The 16,422-nt window shown below is 42.9% G+C and overlaps 4 non-coding genes across 4 annotated transcripts; 3 read left to right on the top strand and 1 right to left on the bottom strand.

Moving 5' to 3' along the window:
• Nucleotides 1-324: 324 nt before the first annotated feature.
• Nucleotides 325-398, top strand: TRNAT-AGU (transfer RNA threonine (anticodon AGU)). The gene has a single exon. It is a non-coding gene; the product is annotated as a tRNA-Thr (tRNA).
• Nucleotides 399-4,476: 4,078 nt separating this feature from the next.
• TRNAV-AAC (transfer RNA valine (anticodon AAC)) lies at nt 4,477-4,549 on the bottom strand. Its single transcript has one exon. It is a non-coding gene; the product is annotated as a tRNA-Val (tRNA).
• Nucleotides 4,550-13,050: 8,501 nt separating this feature from the next.
• On the top strand, nt 13,051-13,132 carry TRNAS-CGA (transfer RNA serine (anticodon CGA)). Its single transcript has one exon. It is a non-coding gene; the product is annotated as a tRNA-Ser (tRNA).
• A 1,643-nt stretch (nt 13,133-14,775) lies between these two features.
• On the top strand, nt 14,776-14,848 carry TRNAR-ACG (transfer RNA arginine (anticodon ACG)). Its single transcript has one exon. It is a non-coding gene; the product is annotated as a tRNA-Arg (tRNA).
• Nucleotides 14,849-16,422: the final 1,574 nt, after the last annotated feature.

Below are 16,422 nucleotides of genomic sequence, written 5' to 3'. Positions count from 1 at the left end.
GTAGAGACGGGGTTTCGCCATGTTGGCCAGTCTGTTCTGGAACTCCGGACCTCAGGTGATCCGCCCGCCTCGACCTCCCAAAGTGCTGGGATTACAGGTGTGAGCCACCGCGCCCGGCCGGGACGACTTTTCAAGGGGAAATAGTCATTTCAATCCAGCCCACTTGTTAATCCTTTCAAAATAAAGTTATTTGGTTTTCATTGAGACCTGGATGTCTATTTTTGTTTTGAAGCCGTCTAACAAACGAGTTGCTGGGGTTTTTTCTAATTATAGAAGTGTGAAATAGTTTTCAAATAATATATAATTCAGGTTTTGTTCAGCTGCGGCTCCGTGGCTTAGCTGGTTAAAGCGCCTGTCTAGTAAACAGGAGATCCTGGGTTCGAATCCCAGCGGGGCCTGGCTTTCTGTATGTTCCACGTTTTGTAATTTCACCTGGTGCAACTGAATTTACCACCAATAAATCTTGTAATATTCAGGCTTTTAAAAACTTTGCCAGAAAACAGTGGAGATACATTAGGCGAGAAGTGTAAAGTGCAACAGTTTCATGACAAGCTTTCATGTTATCTTTAAGATACAGTATTTGTCCTATTGTAAGGCTAGGTAGCCTAACATATCTGAGGTTAGCTCCTTTGCCCTACCGTTTGAGATCAAATGATGCAGATTCAACAGCTTTAGAAATAGGCACTTTTGGCCGGGCGAGGTGGCTCTCGTTTGTAATCCCAGCACTTTGGGAGGCCGAGGAGGGCGAATTACCTGAGGTCAGAAGTTCGAGACCAGCCTGGCCAATATGGCGAAACCCCGCCTCTACCCAAAACACAACAGTTAGCCGGGCGTAATCCCAGCCGTAGCTGTAATCCCAGCTACTCCGGAGATTGACGCAGGAGAATCGCTTGAATCCGGGAGGCGAAGCTTGCAGGGTGACGAGATGGCGCCACTGCACTCCAGCTTGGGCGACAGAGAGACCCCCGTCTCAAAAAACAAAACAAAACAAAACAAAAAACAAAAATCCTCAACGCTATTGGAATAGAGATGGCACTCAAAACGTTTTTACAATAGACCACTAATGACTTTTCTAATTTTTTTTTTGAGACGGAATTTAGCTCTGGTTGCCCAGGCTGGAGTGCAATGGCGCCATCTCGGCTCATCACAACTTCTGCCTCCCGGGTTAAGGCGATTCTCCTGCCTCAGCCTCCTGAGTAACTGAGATTACACGCATGCACCACCACGCCCGGCTAATTTGGTGGGGTTTCTCCATGTTGGTCATGGCTAGTCTCGAACTCCCGACGTCGGGTGATCCGCCCACCTCGGCCTCCCAAAGTGCTGGGATTACAGGCATGAGCCGCTGCGCCCGGCCTTAGACTTTAAATTGATTACCATAATAGCTATTCCTCTTTGAATGATTCTGGACTTAGGATAACACCAAAGTTTCTGAAGAGACTGTGATATCATCTTAAATAATTATTAATGACAAAACTGATAAACTATTAATAATAGACTAGAGGCGAATGAAAAATGCATTTTAATATCTGAAGTCTTTTCTAGGCAGATTTTCACATAAAAGATCTGAGAAAAACACCAAACCCTAAAGAGTAAGGTGTTTCTGTCTTATCTGCTCTGTTTCTTTGGGTATTCTAAGACATATTAATTATATGTCTATCTTTACTCACATAGGTACATATTCTTTACTCAAAAAGACTTTCCTTCTTCAGGGGCAAAATGCCACTTTTCCTAGGATCCTCAAATGGACAGCTCTGTGTGTGTGTGTGTGTGTGTGTGTGTGTGTGTGTGTGTATGTGCGTGCGCTCTCTCTTAACGTAAGCCTTGTGTTGCCTTAAACTAACTATGTGGTTCTTTCTTCTTCATATCCAGGTGTTAAATCCTGATATTGAGCACTAAATAAACTTTACTTTATTTTATATGTGTGTGTGTGTGTGTGTGTGTGTGTGTGTGTGTGTGTGTGTGTGTGTGTGTGTTTTGAGACGGAGTCTCTCTGTCGCCCAGGCTGGAATGCAGTGGCGGTCTCGGCTCACTGCAAAATCCACCTCCCCGGTTCTCCTGCCTCAGCCTCCTCAATAGCTGGGATTACAGGCGCCCGCCACCACGCCAGGCTAATTTTTGTATTTTTCAGTAGGAAAGGGGTTTCACCACGTTGGCCAGGCTGGTCTCAAACTCCTGTCCTCATGTGATCCGCCCTCCTCAGCCTCCCAAAGTGCTGGGATTACAGGCGTGAATCACTGCCCCCGGCGGGGCACTGAATAAACTTTAATAAATTCATTTGAATATTCCTGAAAAGGTGAAAGGTATGGCATGGCGATAATGGAAAATGTTGGGAAGGAGAAATAGTCTTAGGAGGCATTTCCATCTGGTATCCATCCAGAGAACTTTCAGCGTGTAAGGCGAACGTGTTAACAACTACATACAGAAAACAACTTCCTAACATTGTTATTCGACAGACTCGGCAGAGATTTTTCTAGAGTCCACTGTTCTTATTACCTTCTATAGTACTTTCTTCTCTTTGTTAAGACTGTTTAATGCTAACGCTGTGTCCACAATTCCACATAAGCAGCACACCACTTAGGAATGTCCAACACTCACAGATTGTTTTAAGTTTTCTGAACCTTGACTAAAATCTAAACCATGATCACACATGAAAAAATCTCAAGAATCTTGCCACTTTTCAGGACTGACATTGACATCTTGACTGGATTGTGGAGTCAGTCATTTTAATTTAGTAGAGACAGGATTTCACCCTGCTGGCCAGGCTGGTCTCCAACTCCTGACCTGGAGTGTTCCGCCTGCCTCTGCCTCCCTAAGATTTTTTAAATCTTTGGTTTCAATCATTTTTATATAATTTGAGCAGTTATAGTTTTCTTTATGTTTATCTTTGTTGGCATTTGTTGATGGAATTAAATTTGTGAGTTGATGTCAAATGTGTTCATTGACTAGTACACCTTAATAAATTTTTTAGAAAACCAAGAAACCAAAACTCTTCACTGGACGACATCTACAAGCCAAGAATTAAAGATCAGTTCCCAGCCTCTCCAATTTCTCTCATCATTTTCAGATTAAAACATATCTTCCTCTTTTGGAGCCACCTCCCTTCTTCCCTGATCCAGCCCATATATTCCCATTTAGTCTAATTTCTTTCCAAGCCCTGCTTCAAATCCTTGGATTTCCTCCCTAAGATTATGACCACTCCATTCAGTTCCTAATGACAAAAAATCGCGTTCTTCGTCTAAGAGCTACGGAGGGAGGAAAAAAAAAAAAAAAAAAAAGCTCATTTCCAACCTATCTACAACCATCATTCTTCTTTTTATCTATCAAGTCTCAGATCTGGCGTCGTTTTCTCTAGGAGGTCTTCCTTGATGGGCACTGGTGCAGTTTTTAGTTTTTTGTTTGTTTGTTTTTTTGAGACGGAGTTTGGTTCCTTGTTGCCCAGGCTGGAGTGCAATGGCGCGATCTAGGCTCACCGCAACCTCCGCCTCCGCCTCCCGGGTTCAAGCGATTCTCCTGTCTCAGACTCCCGAGCAGCTGGGATTACAGGCATGCGCCACCACGCCTGGTTAATTTTTTTTTTTTTTTTTTTTTTTAAGGTAGAGACGAGGTTTCTCCATGTTGGTCAGGCTGATCTCGAACTCCTGACCTCAGCTAATCCGCCCGCCTTGGCCTCCCAAAGTGCTGGGATTGCCGGCGTGAGCCACAGTGCCCGGCCCGCAGTTTTTTGACAACACGCTGCGCTGAACACTCCAAACAATATAGTCGACATATTTGGCGAACGCATTTCTGCTCGTATCTGTCATCGGTATGTGACATTGGTGATTCCAATTAATGAGAAAAGTGAGAGTGAGAGCAATACTACAATCGAAAACTTTTCTACAAAGAAAGAACAAATCCAAAATTTCTCAACTTGGGGCAATCAGGGAATTATATACTTTTACGTTTCAAGGTAAGATGGCAGTTATACGAGGTTTCCGTAGTGTAGTGGTTATCACTTTCGCCTAACGCGCGAGAGGTCAACGGTTCAAAGGTCAACTATTCAAAACCGGGCAGAAACACGTGGGCTAGAATAGGGTTCCGTGGGTGCCTTCTACCCACGAACCCGTTTGCGGTTCTGGACTTTAAAAATACACAATTCTGAGCTCGATTTGTGGTCCAGAAGTCTAAAATGAAAGCCACGGGCACTGAAGCCCGTGTCTCCCCACCTCCTCTCGCCCCAGTAGGTTTCCCGTCCCTTTCCTTCCTCTTCTGGGCTTCAGAACCCTAGGAGGTGTCAATGCCAGGAGACGCCCACAGTCCAGGACTTGGCCCACGCCACTTAGGTAAGATTGGCTTCCTTGGAATCCCATTTTAGACCTCTGGACCACAAACAAATCGAACTCAGAATTGTGTATTTTTAAAGTCCAGAAGCCCAAACGGGTTTGTACGTGTAAGAGGGAATAGAAACCAAGCAGCAACAAAAGTTAATCCCAGTCCACGTGTTCCCGCCCGGTTTCGAACCGGGGACCTTTCGCGTGTTAGGCGAACGTGATAACCACTACACTACGGGAACCCGGCGTTAGTTAGTGCTTACCTCACTAAATTTCGGGGGTTCCGGTAATTCGAAATTCCGCAGCGGCCGCCACCGAGTGTCTGTTAACGGATAACAGACGTATCGGGCAATTAGTAGTAGTAGTACTATCGGTACTGTTAGTGCCACACAGTATTTCTAAAACCCATCAAGTGTGCACAGGAGGAAGACTTGTGAGGAGAGAAGGGTAAAGGAATAAATAAGAAGATATTCCTGCCCTCAGCGGCCTGGATAATCTGTATTGGACTAACAGACTTGAATTTTCGTGACCGCCTTTTCCCCTCAAGTTTCCACCACCCGAGAAGATCCTCTGGGACTTGATTCTCAGCGAGGCTTGACCTTACACATTTCAATTCCAGTGCGTTCCTCCCAGTGGGAATTCGGGGCCCGGCTTCGTGCGCACTGGGGGGACTCCCGGCCCGGCTCGCTGCCAGGAGCCTTCTGTACAAACGCGACCTTCTTCGAGGACTCAGCAATGAGCGTTCAGCTGGGTTCGAAGCGAGCTCCCAGCAGGCAACCATCGTGAGTGAAGGAAGAGAACCCGACCGTTTCTGGAATCAGCTTAGTGTTCACGCCGTTTGCGAGATTTCTCTGAAATAAGAAAGAAAAACGAAAGGGTTAAAAAGTTTAGCGACTTTGTGTGTTTCGTCGCCTATTTTAGTAAAATTCGCGAACTTTAGGACAGTTTTTCTTCTGGGAAAGACATACACTCGAAGGGCGTTTCTACTTTCCTAACCTACGTTCAGAGAGATTATGTCCTCATTTTGTCTTCTAGTGTTAAACTCAGTTAACACCCTGCCTGCAATAAGTGAGTCCCCGCAAGTGGCAAAGACTGGGCTCTCCTGATGGTCGATCGCCAACCCCCTACCCCCAGTGCACTAAGAGAACTCTCATGATCTTGCTGATACATGAATTATTTCAAACTTATTGAAGGAAATTTAATTGACTTCCTTAGAGGTTAACTCACACCAGATCTCAGATTCTGGTTATTTTATATTTTGAGTCGGAATTTCACTCTTGTTGCCCATGCTGGTGTGCAATGGCACGTTCTTGGCTCATTGCAACTTCTGCCTCTCGGTCCGCCTCTCAGGTTCAAGCGATTCTTCTGGCTTAGCCTCCCAAGTAATCCCAAGTAATCCTGGGATTACAGGAATGTGCCACCACGCCCTACTAATTTTTAGTAGAGACGAGGTTTCACTATGTTAGGCTGGTCTCGAACTCCTGACCTCAGGTGATCCACCCGCCTCAGCCTCCCAAAATGCTGGTATTACAGGCGCGAACCACCGCGCCCAGATTCTGGTTATTTTGACAAGATAAAGGAAAGAGGAAGCAGAAACTAACATTTTAAGAATCTGGGCAAGGCGTGGTGGCTTACACCTGTAATCCCAGCACTTTGGAAGACCGAGGTAGACAGATCATCTGAGGTCAGAAGTTCGAACAGGGCGAAACCCTGTCTCTACTAAAAATACAAAAATTAGCCGGGCGTGGTGGCTCACGTCTGTAATCCCAGCACTTTGGGAGGCCGAGGCAGGCTGATCACCTGAGGTCAGGAGTTTAAGACCAGCCTGGCCAGCATGGCGAAACGCCATCTCTACTAAAAATATAAAAAATAGCCGGGCGTGGTGGCACACTCCTGCAGTTCCAGCTACTTGGGGGGGCTAAGGCAGGAGAATTGCTTGAACCCGGGAGGCGGTTTGCAGTGAGCCAAGATCACGCCATTGCACTCCAGCCTAGGCAACAAGAGCAAAACTCTGTCTCAAAAAAAAAAAAAAAAAAAAAAAAAAAAAAAAGAACCTGATATATATACTACACATTTTACAGGTGTTATCTTCTATAACACTTCTTATATATAAATTCCTGAAGTGCCCTGCGTGTCTAACTTTTAAATGCTTCTTCATCTGCAAATCATGGTTTGCTGTCTCCTGCAGTCTATGCCTCATACTCCGTGAACTCCATGCAATCAGTCTCTCTCACTACTGGACTTTGCTCCTGAGGTTCCCTCTAGCTGAAAAGCTTTGCGCTTGGCTTTGCCTAGTTAGTTATCTTTAGCTGGTGATTGGATCTCAGGGAAACTATTTTTTCTTTAGGAAAGACTTCCTTAAACTGCATTAATGAAAGTCCTATATTCCTCATAGTACCATGAGCTTTCTTCCCTTGCCAATTTTACATTTGTAAGTGTAATAACTAAATTGATGTCGGTCTCCCTGGAATGTAAGTTGCATTTGGACAGGAACAGTGTCTGTTCTTGCTCGTCAGTGAATCCATACTGCTTTGCCCTCAATGAATACCTTTAAATGTAAGCCTGAGCCCTTACCACGATTCTCTGAGTATTCTTTTCCTAATTTTAAGTTGAAGCACCGAGGCTTGCAGCGACCATCTGTCTTGCCTAAGAGTGAAGGCAAGACAATGTACGATGGTACATTCCTTAATGTACCATTGGATGTGGGTATATTTTTAACAAATCTCCAAAGTTCTGATCTTTGTAATTCCCTAGAAACTAATAATGGAAATCACTAGAACAATAGTAATATCTACAATTTATTACCAGCCATTAAATCAAGTATTTAATGATTTTTCCTACGTAAACGAACAAAGCAAGCCTCAGGTGTAGGTGTAATTGTTACTTACAATCATTTGCCTTTCTTATAGATGCAGAGGTTGAGGAGTGGGGAGGTTAAATAATATAAATAACTTCCTCAAGCTCACACAAGTTATAGAACTTGGAACCAGTATTTCTATCCATGTGTGTCTGAGGTCAAAGTATTCCTCACGGTCGGTCGCTCTGGCTCACACCTGTAATCCCAGCACTTTGGGAGGCCAAGGCTGGTGAATCACGAGGTCAGGAGTTCGAGACCCGCCTGGCCAACATGATGAAACCCCGTCTCTACTAAAAATACAAAAAATTAACTGCGCGTAGTGGCGGGCGCCTGTTATTCCAGCTACTCGGGAGGCTGAGGCAGGAGAGTAGCTTGAACCCGGGAGGCGGAGGTTGCAGTGAGCCAAGATCATGCCACTGCACTCCAGCTTGGATGACAGAGTGAGACTCCATCTCAAAAAAAAAAAGTATTCCTCATTATTTCAGTTTTCTGGAAAAAGGAAGGGTCTATGAAAATACATGGGTATTAATAGGGTGAAACTGAGCATATAATATGAAAGTGAGTTTTACAGTATAGGGAGAGGCAGAAAAAACTCAATATAGAGATACTCTGAGGACATGGGGAGTTGCCAGAGATAACTGTTACAAATATTATGCTTGTAATTGGTACTACTTCCTGGAGAAAATGGGAAGTGCATATTTCAGAGTAAAAGGAGGATGTTTTTCATTTAAAAGAATTTGTATGAACAATGGTACCAATGCCCAGGAAATATTCCCTAATGCAAATTAAATGTATTGCTACCCTTGGATGTGGGTATTAGAGAAATTCTAGTCTGCCAGGCGCAGTGGCTCATACCTATAATCCCAGCAATTTGGGAGGCTGAGTTGGGCAGATCATCTGAGGTCAGGAGTTTGCGATCAACCTGGCAAACATGGCAAAACCGGGTCTCTATTAAAAATACAAAAAAAATTAGCCGGGCTTGGTGGCACTAATTCCAGCTACTCAGGAGGCTGAGGCAGGAGAATTGCTTGAACCCAAGAGGCAGAGGTTGAAATGAACGGAGATCACACCACTGCACTCCAGCCTGGGCAACAGGGTGAGACGCTGTCTCAAAAAAGAAAAAAGAAAAAAGAAAGAAAAAAAAGAAAGAAATTCTAGTCAGATACATGGTTCTTTTGGTGAAAGCTGTTTGTTTTGGTAGCAAGAACCATTCCACTTCACTTAGAGTCCTTTCCCTTTACACATTTTAGCCTAATTTGCCTCCTTGCCCTCCTCAACTACACTGTCTTCCTCTAAGTCTCCCTGGAAGATCTAGGCAGGAAATCTGAATATCTGAGCTTCACTCTTGGTGTTTATTGTGTTGTGTCCCTGGGAAACTCAATGACCTCTCCGAATTTTATTTTCTAATCTGTGAAATGGGATAATGAAATCTGTATTCTAATGTATTTTCAGCAAATATTTATTGAATGTCACCCATATCTCTTCTAGGTATTAGTAATCTGACAGTAAACAAATATCTTGCCCTCATGGAGTTTGCATTCTCATAGGGAAGACAGACAATACACAAAATAAATAAGTTATATAGTGTGTTTTTAAAATGATCATAAGTGGGCTGGGCATAGTGGCTCATGCCTGTAATCCCAATTGGGAAGCGGAGGTGGGTGGATCATCTGAGATCAGGAGTTCAAGATGAGCCTGGCCCAACATGTTGAAACCCTGTCTCTACTAAAAATACAAAAATTAACAGGGCGTGGTGGCAAACGCCTGTAATCTCAGCAACGCAGGAGGCTGAGGCAGGATGCTTGCTTGAGCTCAGGAGACAGAGGTTGCAGTGAGCCGAGATCATGCCACTGCATTCCAGCCTGGCAGACAGAGCAAGACTGTCAAAAAAAAACCCAAAAAACAAAAAAAAGCAACAACAAAAACTGAACCCTGAGATATCCTCATAGAACGATGAAGGAGAGCAGGAAGAACCAGCAAAAGAGAAGTTGAAGGAGACAATAAGTGGTGAAAAAATAGACAAATAGATCAATGACAAATAATAATGACAAATAGATCTAGAGAGACCAGAAATAGACCCGCACAAATATAGTAGTCAAGTAGTCAATCTTTGACAAAGAAGCAAAGTCAACACAATAGAGCAAAGATAGTCTTTTCAACAAATGGAAACAATCGAACAACTGAACTTCCACATGCAAAACAGTGAACCTAGACACAGACTTTACACCCTTCACAAATATTAACTCAAAATGGATCATAGCCCTAAATGTAAAATGCAAAACTGTTAAACTAAAATGTAACAGGAGAAAGCCTAGATGAAAATGGGTATGGCAATGATATTTTATGTTATTTTATTACTCAATTAGGAAATTTTATTGAAACAATGTGAGTGAATAATTTTTGCTGCAAGTTTACAACTATTTACAACTAATAAATTTTGCTGCAAGTTTACAACTATTAAGATATGATTATGAAAATGGGTTGATCACTAATGAATGGGTTTGTCATTAGAGACCAACCCATTTTTTAAACATAAAATGAAGGGTCAGGCATTCATTTTATGAGGTAGTTTAGTGAGCATAAACTACCTCAGTATCAATAAAATATATTTTTAAAATCAGAAATAATTAAAGTGACGCATATATATTTTGTTTTTGTTATTAACTTCATGGGCACCCATGAAAGGATTCTTACGATTCTAATAATCTTACAATTGTCAGAAGTAATATATGGAGAAGAAATAAGACAAAAGACCTACAAAAGGCCGGGCGTGGTGGTTCACGCCTGTAATCTCAGCACTTGGGAGGCCGAGGCAGGCGAATCACGAGTTCAGGAGATCAAGACCATCCTGGCTAACACGGTGAAACCCCGTCTCTACTAAAAATACGAAGAATTAGCCGGTCGTGGTGGCATATGCCTGTAGTCTCAGCTACTCGGGAGGCTGAGGCAGGAGAATTGCTTTATCTGGGGGGGTGGATGTTGCAGTGAGCTGAGATCTCGCCACTGCACTCCAGCCTGGGCGACAGAGCGAGACTCCGTCTCAAAAAAACAAAACAAAACAAAAAACAAAACCTAAGACAGTTGCTCATAAAGAAAGCAACAAAGCTAAGACTCCCACTCAGAGAGTGGGCAGTAGTCCTCTCGTTGGGGGCAGGCCAAAAGGAGGACTCCCATGGAACCTAGCTTGGGTCCCAGTTGGCAGAACAATATAAACAGATGTTCTGCTGGGTGACTCGAATAATTCTTATTTTTATATGCAATCTTTCAGAAAAGAACTATAATAATTATGATGTGATATTATTCTAGAGAATAATTGATATTTTTACTTTATTAACCTTTTTCTTGTGTGCATACAAACATGCACACATACACAGTTTTGGAGGAAAAGACAGTTATAGTTCATAGTTTACTACAAATGCATATTATCCAACCCGATAGAAATTTACTACAAATGCATATCATACAATTCGATAGAAATCTATGTGCTCCAGAATGTACAGAAGGTATGCAATGTTCCAGAGAGTGTCATTGTCAGCTCTGGTTTTTTGTTTTGTTTAAAGACAAGGTTTCATTCTGTCATCCTAGTGCAGTGGTGTGATTAGGGCTCACTGAAACCTCTGCCTCCCAGGCTCTAGCCATCCTTCCACATCAGCCTCCCAAGTAGCTGGGGCTACAGGTGTGTTCCACCACACATGGCTAAGCAATCACTTTTTAGATAAAACAGCAAAGGTATATCCCATGAAAGAAGTAATAAACTTCATTAAAATTTAAAATTCTACTCTGCTAGAGACAATATCAAAAGAGTAAGAAGACAAACCACAGATTAAAGAAAATATTTGCAAAAAGCATATGTAATGAACAACTTATTCAAAATATGCAAAGGACTCTTAAAACTAAACAGCAGGAACACAACCCAATCAAAAAATGGGCTAAAGACCCTAACATATACCTTGCTAAAGAAGATATGCAGATGGCCAATGAGCATAAGAAAAGATGCTCCACATTATATGTAAACAGAGAAATGCAATATTGTTTTAATCATATTATACCATTTACTACCCACCTATTAGAATGGCCAAAATCTGGAACACTGACCACACCTATGCTGGTGAGGATATGGAGCAACAGGAACTCTCATTCATCGCTGGTGGGAATGCAAAATTGTACAGCTACTTTGGAAGACAGTTTGGTGGTTTCTTACAACACTAGACATATTTTTATTATATGATCCAGCAATCATACTCCTTGGCAACTATCCAAAGGAGCTGAAAACATGTCTACACAAAAACCTGCACATAAATGTTTATAGAAGTTTTATTCATAATTGCCAAAAGTTGGAAGTAACCAATATGTCTTTCAGTAGGTAAATGAATAAATATACTATGGTACATTAGATAATGGAATATTATTCAGCCCTAAAAATAAATGAGTTATTAAAGCATGAAAAGACGTGGAGGAATGCTTATTACTAAGTGGAAGACAAACAGGAAAATTGTTACCCTAAAGTCAATTGAAAAAAGTGTTGTAAGAAGGAGAATGTATTAAAAGCTGCAGCTATCCCAAGTAAGGTGAGGACTGGGAAATTATTTTAGCCATGTGGAGATAATTGGCGACCTTGTCAAGGGATAATAGGATCACTGACAGTCCTTCAGAGGCTGGTAGGTGGATGAATGTGGTGATAGATGTGCGTGGAAGGTCTCTCCTGATTGTGAAGTAGGAAGTAAAGTCATCAGTTGACCACAAGGATGGGAGAGGAGGTGCTGGAGCACTGGGATGAGAGATATGAAATAGTGACAATTTTTTTTTTTTTTTTAGATGGAGTCTCACTGTCTGTCGCCCAGGCTGGAGGGTAGTGGCACCATCTCAGCTCACTGCAACCTCCATCTCCCGGGTTCAAGTGATTCTCCTGCCTCAGCCTCCCGAGTAGCTGGGATTACAGGCACGCACCATCACACCTAGCTAATTTTTTTGTATTTTTAGTAGACACGGGGTTTCGACATGTTGGCCAGGCTGGTCTCGAACTCCTGACCTCAGGTGATCCCCACCCCCCCACACCCCCACCGCCCCCGGCTCGGCCTCCAAAATGCTGGGATTACAGGCTTGGGCCACTGCATCTGGCTGAAATAGTGACTTAGAACAAGAGGATTGGGAGTGGACTAATCCAATTGCGTATGGTACAATTTGCCTGGTAGCCTTGAGGACCTACTTGAGATTTATTGTCGTGAATTTAAAGTGAAATCTGTCAACTGATTTTATGTTTTTCTTCCGCCATGTTTAGCTGCCCTGGTTGTGGCTTTGCCAAAGGAGTACAAAGTGGGAGAGGCAGGGAAATTGACAGTGTAGCAATCCAACAACTGAACTTCCACATGCAAAACAGTGAACCTAGACACAGACTTTACACCCTTCACAAGTATTAACTCAAAATGGATCATAGCCCTAAATGTAAAATGCAAAACTGCTAAACTAAAATATAACAGGAGAAAGCCTAGATGAAAATGGATATGGCAATGATATTTTATTTTATTACTCGGAAAATTTTATTGAAACAATGTGAGTGACTTTAATATGTGCTGGGTAAGGAGAGAAGAAAAAGCATGAACCGGAGGGAGGAACAGGGAACAGACAATTGAGTCTCTGGGGATTTGTTCCAGCAACAAAAGCAGCCACTAAACACCAAACAAATTTTCGATGCATAGAGAGTCAGATAATAGGTAAAGATTAAGACACTATTATGTCTCCCAGGAGCTTCTTGTTGAAAGAGAGAGACAAATATATAAAAAGTGACAAACACAAACATGGAGGCATTAACCTGCTGTGGGAACCTTAAAGCGTGAGAGAGTCAAAGAGCCTAACACGACTTACTAAGAGACAAAGCGGGTTTCCGAGGCTGTGATGGCCGAGTGGTTAAGGCGTTGGACTCGAAATCCAATGGGGATTCCCCGCGCAGGTTCAAATCCTGCTCACAGCGTTGCTGTTTTCTGGTTGGGTTTCCAATTTGCTTTCATCATTCCCCGCCCCCCAGGAGTTAGCGTTCCTGAGGACGGAAAGCTGTGAGTGCTATCGCTGTGGCTTTTACAGCGCGCACACTCGTGAAAATGTACATCAAGAAGTAACGTTACTCGGAAGCCTGAGGCAAGAGAATCGCTTGAACCTGGGAGGCGAAGGTTGTAGTGAGCTGAGGTCGCGCCACTGCACTCCAGCCTGGGCGACAGAGTGAGACTGTCTCAAAGAAAAATAAAATATTGGTTATCTTACGTCTAATCATAATGGCACAGACGAGACAGGTGCAATGTTGAAAATATAAGGAATACAATTTCCCTTTTAGATTAATAGTATGACAGCTTTCTTAAAGCACTCTCAGGCAGCAATCTTTACTTCGTATTTGTCCTGATCTCACAGCTGGTGGGAGCCAAAAAATTTAGGATGATAACAATCCATCATATGTATTAGCTGCTCTTCAAAGCGTTTTGTATCAACGAGGAAACGGAGGCACAAAGAGGATACATTTTGGTTTCTGACTACCTTCTTAAACCCATACGAAACTTCGTCTCCTTATAAAAGCGCTTCGTCATTTTCCACTACTTTGCCTACTTTGAACAGCTATGCAAGTAAAGTTCCTTGTTTCTAAGTTTCCATGTCAAATGTGATTCTGAAAAAAGTGTACTTTCCTGAATTCTTGCCTCCTTGTTAAATTTGAGTGTCTTCATCTGCTACTTTGAGTTGTAATACCGTTTTACAATAAACTTCTCCCTAGTGAGTGAGTACTTGTTTTTTCCTTTTGGATAAGAGGAAAAAACTATGACTAATGCCTCCAGAAATGTATTACAAAGCACTTTACTTTTTGCAATATCTAAATTTAAAATAATACAGATTGCTCATTACTGATCCACATACATCGTTAGTGCCCTATGTAAGTATATTAAAAATGAAGTTCAGGCCAGGCGCAGGGGCTCACGCCTGTAATCCCAGCACTTTGGGAGGCCGAGGCGGGCGGATCACCTGAGGTAGGAAGTTCAAGATCAGCTTGACCAACATGGAGAAACCCCGTCTCTACAAAAAATACAAAATTAGCCGGGCATGGCGGCACATGCCTGTAATCCCAGCTACTTGGGAGGCTGAGGCAGGGGAATCGCTTGAACCCAGGAGGCAGAGGTTGCGGTGAGCCGAGATCGCGCCACTGCACTCCAGCCTGGGCAACAAGAGCCAAACTCCGACTCAAAAAAAAAAAAAAAAAAAAAAAAAAAAAAAAAAAAAAATTCAGGTAAAAGCAGCTGATTGGCCTGAAAAATAAGTTACAAAAAGCTCAAAAGTAGGCACACACATAAAAGGGAAGATAGAAACACTAATATTGCTTTGAAGACATTCATCTTAGCACATATATAGTGTTTCAAATATGAAAATTGGTCATTATTTTCAATAAAGACACTTTATGTGAATGTCTATTATGCCAACAAACTACAAAAGAAAACATGGTTTCCTAGAATCAGTGCGGTTTTGGGGTTTTAATCGCTACCTAAATAAAGATACAATCTTTTTTTTTTTTCCATGGCCCCAATAGTATAATACAACATAATTATGAAAAGAGTAACAGTAAAAATGACTTACGGGCACGGGCCAGTGGCGCAATGGATAACGCGTCTGACTACGGATCAGAAGATTCTAGGTTCGACTCCTGGCTGGCTCGCTTGTGCTCACCATTTTCCTTCTTCAAAGCCGTATTAACAATCCCGTGAATGTCCTTGTCCAGAGTGGTGCTGTAACTTGAATGTGAAAGAGACAAGAGTCGAAGAAGCCAACCTACAAGATTTTGTTGCTACCTTTCATCTCTTTCTCAACTTGAGAAGGGAGAAAGGAGAAAAAGACCATTAGAAAGCTTAAAAATCAAAGAAACTTAAAAAAATTTTTTTTCCACGTAAATCTTCTTCATCAGTGTTTTTTTTTTTTTCCATTGGGAGAGGTCCACACTCCTGGCGTCTCTGAGGCACAGCTCTTTCCCTGGGCATGACTGTTGTCAAAAAGAAAGGGGACATCTGAAGAAACGTTGAATCATAAAGGCAGGGCTGTGGCGGATGCGGGATGCAAGCTGCTCCTTGCGTCAGTTGGGCCCCCTACACAGAGCTCAACTGTGAAGTCGGTGGACCCAACTCAGCCTCAACATGGCCCGCATCCACCACTCCCGCCACGGGCCTCTAACCCGCCTTCCAGGTCCCCACCACTTTTCCTCCGCCCTGAGATCCTCAAGAAATAGAAGACAGGAGAATCGGCAGGGACAAAGATAGATAGACAGACAGATGATTGATTGATAGATAAATAAATAGATAGATAGATAGATAGATAGATAGATAGATAGATAGATAGATAGATAGACAGACATCCCAGAAGAAGATGAGTGTGGAAGGTGGCAGCTTTGGGGCGGTGTCTGAACAGATGGACCTCCTTTCTCAGCGACGAGGAAGATGGTGGAGGAGAGAGAGGCTGGGAGGCAACCAGAGTCAAGCGGGGGAAAACTCCTCAAACTAAACCAAAAGAGCATCTTAATATGTGGCTCGGTTTCCGAACGTATAGCTTGGATCTTCGCTCTGCATCTCAGGTGAGTTTACTAAAGTTACTTACCAGTGTGCACTGTCAGCGGCATTGCGGGTAAACAAATGAAACCACAAACCTGGTAGTCCAGGTGTGTTGGGCTGTGGACGGGTCGAACGGAGAATTGGCGATTCTTAAAACACCGCATTCACTTCCATGCTCTTTAAGCTAAAGGGGGGAAATTTTTCGTGAAAGCCAGTGGCAGCCTCACGTGGAGTGGACATTTATTTGCCTTGGAAACTGCCTGGGGTCAGAAAAAAAGAATGAAGCACAGCTGTTACGGGAAACAAAACCTCGCATCTTGCTATACTATTAGTACCACACTCTCACCAAGTCACTGGCCACTCCGAACCTGCTTCCCTTTCCCTACCGAAACTCATTTAAAGCGTCAAAATAATATCGTCTCCCTTTGAATATTGAGAATGAAAAAAAAATTGAAAAAAGTGTATATTGCTTCCTAACGTTTCACTAAAAACTAAGCAGGCAATTGTCATACCTCTTCTTAATTTCCCATTCCCTAAAACACACCCATCTAGCTGCCACACTACTCCACTATTTTCTTCAATACATTCTTCCTAATGCTTGCATCTTTTCTGTTGTTCTTTGTTTTGGGACGGAGTTTCGCTCCTGTTGCCCAGGCTGGAGAACTATGGCGCGGTCTCATCTCACCGCAAC

This window comes from Macaca thibetana, chromosome 4 (genome assembly GCF_024542745.1).
Source record: "Macaca thibetana thibetana isolate TM-01 chromosome 4, ASM2454274v1, whole genome shotgun sequence".
NCBI classification, from domain to species: Eukaryota; Metazoa; Chordata; class Mammalia; order Primates; family Cercopithecidae; genus Macaca; species Macaca thibetana.
The sequence above is the reverse complement of the archived record's forward strand: the minus strand, read 5'-3'. Positions and strand labels throughout refer to the sequence as shown.